Consider the following 6,072-nt stretch of genomic DNA (forward strand, 5'->3'; position numbering starts at 1 on the left):
CTGAGAATAAAGTCGTAATTGTACATGTTATTTTACTGGGGAAATATCAGAAGAGCAGTGTGTCGTCTGCGTTGAAATGAGGAATGTGGAGCACATTGTGAAGTTCTACTTGAGTATATGTTTCACAAATAACAAAATACTTTTGGCACATCAGCACACCACATTATCCTAAGTACCAGAACTTGTGCAAGAAACTCTGTCTATTCCGCAGAAGGAACCGCACGGACTTGGAAGAAATTGTCTCTTTCGGGGAGGAGGAAATGGCCGGTAGTGGTCGACTGCAAGGCCATCGTTGGTTACATCTGCGGGCCACTGAAAAGGGTTTTGTGGTTTTGTGGTCAAGAAACCATGAGATTGGTAATCAAAGATTTTGGATCCAGGAGTGGAACCCCGGGCGAGCACAGCGTCTCCTGTGACGCCTAACAAAACAACCGAGTAACAAAAAAAGTCATAATTGGAAGAAAAAAAATAGTGATGCTCCTGATACATAGGATCCACACAGGCTGGTGAAATTGCTGTGTCTGACTATGTGAAGCAATATGTTTTCAGGCAGGAAAACCGGTGCTCGTCTGACCATTTGTAGTGTACAGTAGAAATAAGTAGAACTAGAAAATATCCCAGATGCTTGTGTCTCTCCAAAACTGCCTGAATATTGTCGCAGCGAGTCTCTAACAATAGTTTGTTGTACATTTACAACTCCAAGAACCCAAAGAGGCTCCGCGGCTCTAGTTTTGTGCCCTATGCGACAAAAGCAGTATCAGTACAATGCTTTCAACCAAACGTTTGTTTTAAGTGTAGAGTATATCAACAAAATGATACTGTGATGCCCCCAGTAGACCTACAGTATGCCAGACATACCCAAATGATATAACGATTTGGAAAATACTGCCAGCTTACGTCCAGACCAGTATACCTCAACTAATGCATACCTATTACAACGCAGATCTTCCTCTTTTTCTTTTGGCACTTTTTAGCAGTTGCCATGTAGCTCAAGGTACTTACTGCCACCGCCGGAAACAGGAAACGGCATAATTCAGTTTGATATTACAGTCGTTGGTATAATTCTGCGGTCCTGTGAAGAGGCATCTTTCACTTACACAACATCGTCCAAGAAACGCTCAAAGCAAAGCTGAATACTAAAGGTTGGAACTGGAGACTAAATGGTTCCCAGGTTGACGGGCTCTATCCATCTTACCTGGTCCTTGTATCCTCTGTTCGCTTGGGCTCCTCAGGAGAGACAGATCTGGTCCTGAGGTTTCGTGGCCTGCAGGAGGGCGACAGAGACCGAGTAAACATCTATGCACGGCTGATCGGCCCGTGTAGAAGTAGGTCATGGCAACGGACCGCAGCCTTTCAACGAAATATCGAGCGGGTGAAGACGTTTATCTGACATTTGATACAAGAATGGCAAATGACTGCTGGCTCAAAAAAAGATCTGGCAAAGCTCACATGCCACCTCCTAGAATCATTTCTCGGATCATTTTGGGCGAGCAACAACAAAACAAAGGTTTAATGTCATTGTAATACGTGAGAGGAGAGGAGAGTCTGGGCTAAGTTGTCCAATGGTGATTTACACACAAGATGTAGAGTTGAATAACGAGTAACGGATCTTTAAACTTGTGTTTGCTCAACCAGCAAAACCGCGTTAATCAAGCATTGAATGATGAGATGCCCTGACGAAGTCAAGGACAGACAGCGGCTGTCAGAGGCAGGCTCAAGCTGCTACCGACCTCTCTCGCCCCCTTTGTTGGTAGCTGGTAGCCTAATTCTCCTAAGGATGTTTTTTTTTCTTTCTCGAAATGTTGTGATTTTATTCTCGTAATATTATGGTTGTTTTTTTTATCATAATACGACACATTTCTCCGTAAAAATATTATGATTTTATTCTGATTAAATTACGACTATACTCTCGTGATATTAGGACTTTATTCTCGTAATATTACAATTTTATTCTCATAATATTATGTTTTTTTTTATTGTAATACTACAAATTTCTTTATTGAAATTTCTTTCTTTCTTATGATTTCTCTTTTGAAATACTATTATTTTGTTCTGATTAAATTACAACTTTATTCTCATAAAACATTTTTTTTATCGCAATACTACAAATTTCTTTTTCTTGAAATATTATGATTTTTTTCTTGAAATATTATGAATTTAATCTGATTAAATGAGAACTTTATTCTCCATAATATTACGATTTTATTCTCATAATATTAAGATTTTTTTCTCGTTATATTATGTTATTTTTTTATCATAATACTGCGAATTTCTTTCTTGAAATATTATATTATCACACACATGTAACAAATTATAATATATAAAAAATAAAAAGGAGATTGTACCTTAACAAAACAAAACAAACTCCCTTTCAGATTCAGACTGAGCATATTTAACAGAAACAGTAGTTGACTAATAATGTTTCATGTGTAGTAATAATAATAATAATAATAATAATAATAATAATAATAATAATAATAATAATAATAATAATAATAATAATAATAATAACATATATAATAATAAAATATATAATAATAATAATAATACAGACATACATAAAAGATTCTTATTTATTTGTGTTTTGAAATTCTTAAATCTCCTGTTCTATTTATTATTTATATACGGCTTCTGAAAGAGTTCTACTTTGTCTATCTGCAGCAATGTCTCTAATCTAAATGGACTCCTCTTGATTTACTTAGAAGAGGTTCTCATGATATCTTTCGTAAAGTCTCTCCACTCATGGAAGCAGCTCCGAGCCGAAGGTTTACCCCACAGGCCTTGACAGGGTGGGGTTAAAGGCCTCCACGTCCAAGAGAAAATGTCAATATCCTTTATATATATCACCCAAAAAATACAAACTGTGCATCTGGAAAGAACATCAAGCACAAAACACAGCATAAATCAAATGTGTTACAGAATATTTAGCATGCATTTGGAGAATGAATAACAAGGGTTTGAACTGCCCCGCCTCCGACTCTGAGGTCTGCAATTATCAGCATGGTGTGATTTCTCTACCTACATGCTGACCGGCCATGTGACTGCTACACCCCACTCGGACACATTCAAGAAACATTCTCAGAGGTACTCAAGAATGCAGGCATGGGTTTCTGTACACACACACACACACACACACACACACACACACACACACACACACACACACACACACACACACACACACACACACATACACACACACACACATACACACACACACACACAGAAATAAACACACAACACACGGCTATAAATAGATATGCCCAATATGTCCTACATAATCATCTAACAGAAAAGTTAAGGCACGTCTCAGATCACACAGACACACACACACACACACACACACACACACACACACACACACACACACACACACACACACACACACACACACACACACACACACACACACACACACACACACACACAAACAAATGAACAGTGAGTACTCTTCAGTGAGTACCTCCTGTCCTAACCTACAATTACTTAGCACTACCTAGCAGTATTTATTGTTACACTAATGTTGTTGTTACACTAATCTCTGTCGCAATGTAGCTTGAATGTTATTCTCCCTTGTAAGTCGCTTTGGATAAAAGCGTCTGCTAAATGACTAAATGTAAATGTAAATGTAACACAAAACAGATCGATATAGATAGATTTGCACTATATGTCCTACATAATCATCTAACAGAAAAAGTAAGGCACGTCTCAGATCACACACACACACACACACACACACACACACACACACACACACACACACACACACACACACACACACACACACACACACACACACACACACACACACACACACACACAAGTCACTCAGACACATTGGTGCAAGCTCTGTGATTCAGAGTCAGCAGCAGATGAGTAGTGGGGCTATTATGCTCTCCGATGCACCTTGGATTTAGACAATCAGTGTTCATCAAAACCACAAGATGAGATAAGACAACACTTTATTAATCACTCGAGGTGGGGGGGCGGGGGGGGTTTCTAGGGAACCATCACTTGTAGTAAAACCACTGACAGTTTTAATTGGATGGATCATTGCAAAGGCTCATTGTTTTAGTGTGTTTCTCCCCCTCACACATCATAGTGTCTAGTTTAATACATTAGGTATTAAACTAGACATTCTCAAACTTGGGGTCGGGACCCCATGAGGGGTGACTTGATATACAAACAGGGTTTTGGGACATCTCTAAGGCTAATTGTTATTAATAACTATTATTAATGATAATATCGATAACTGTTTGATATATTTCTAACAAAAAAAAGTGAATAGGTTTGAAATATATCTTAATTTCTACTAATCCAGTCCGAGCTACCTTCATGCTCTGTGATATAATAAAAGTAGCCGAGGTGATACTCAAATTCACATGAAAAAATGTACTAATATGCAATGTATATGAATATATATATTTCAAATTTTATTTTTACTTCACTTTTTATTCTATTTGTTATGACTTTTATTCTCCATTTTTTCCCCCAGACTGATTTAGAATATCTGCACGTTGACCTGGAATGCATTACATATTTAGCATGAAATTTGTGCTACTGATTCCAAAAAGATAGTAAAAGGAAAACATTTTTGTCACACCCTCCAATTGCGGCAGTTTTATTTTCTTTCATTGTCTATTTGCCTGCGATGCTGTGTGTATGTGTGTGTACGTGTGTGTGTGTGTGTGCGTGCGTGTGTGACGCTCTCTGTGTCCTCCTCTGGCCCACCAGATGAGGATGTGATCGATCTGTGTTTAGGCAGAAACATATACGCCTGTGCGTCACACACAAGCCAAAACAAGTCGATATAGTTTCCTGCGTTGTCAGCCTGCGTTCAATCTTTTCAGATAGTAGTTTCCTTATGTGTGTGTATGTGTTCGTAGCCTGATGTACTGCTTCCTCATGAATACCCCCATGTCCAACAAAACATGCATTATCTACCTCTCACTTCCATTGCTCGTAAATATACACACATTCACACATGCATCACTGTTGACAGACGGACCAGATTTCTAACTTCTGTTAATCTGACTCCAAAAAAAAGTTCAGACCAGACACCTCCAAAAACCAGAGAGAGAGTCAGAGAGAGACCAGCAATACCTCCAACACCTGTGTCTGGTCTCCTTGGCTCGTCCTGGCTGTCTGTCCCACTCTTTATTGCCCTTCTTCACCCCAATCTGCTCTTTTTATATCTCTTTTCTATTTTTTTAATCATATTATACTATCTAATTTCACCACAGCTATACATATGTCTCAGACATATCCTATTATTCAGAGAGAGACGAGACAGAGGGTAAAGGTGGGACAGACAGGAAATGAAAGACAAGACCGGAGTTTCCTGGTCACACGTGGTGAGCGTGGTGGATGTTTACTGCTGACATCTTTAGTTCCCAGGAAACACACACACACACACACACACACACACACACACACACACACACACACACACACACACACACAAGTCTTCCTTGACATTCCTTGACATCCTAGACATTCGTCTGTATCCTTCATTTGTCTAACTAAACGTTAAATAATTCATACATTACATAATAATGCTGTTCTGTACATGATTAAGTCAGTACTACTACATACAGTATATTGAATATATTATATTAGGTACTGTGAGATTTTTATTAGGTATAATGTACCTTCATCCTGGAGCCTCTCAATCTAACCGATGAGTTAATATAATAAATAAATATTCAGAATTATTACATTTTATTATTACTTTATTAATCCCCAGAGGGAAATTCTGAATGGTTTAATTAATCAATCAATGAACAACAATTCATAAATCAACATAATAAAAATTGGTAATAATAAATATAAATTGAAGAGATTGTCACGTCTACTCTGTAGAAACACATAATTTTTCTCTCACTGATGGGGTCAAAAAGAAAATCTAAATTATCTACAAAAATTTTCCTCTGGGGTTTATAATGATTATTCAATATTGTTTCATATTCAGTGAATGCAACATACAGTATAAGATAGTGATGTACTGACTGTAATATACATAGAAATATGATGTGTACAACCAAACAAATAAATCTCTCACACACGGCAGAA

The sequence above is a fragment of the Zeus faber genome, assembly GCF_960531495.2.
Source record: "Zeus faber genome assembly, chromosome: 2".
In the NCBI taxonomy this organism is placed as follows: Eukaryota; Metazoa; Chordata; class Actinopteri; order Zeiformes; family Zeidae; genus Zeus; species Zeus faber.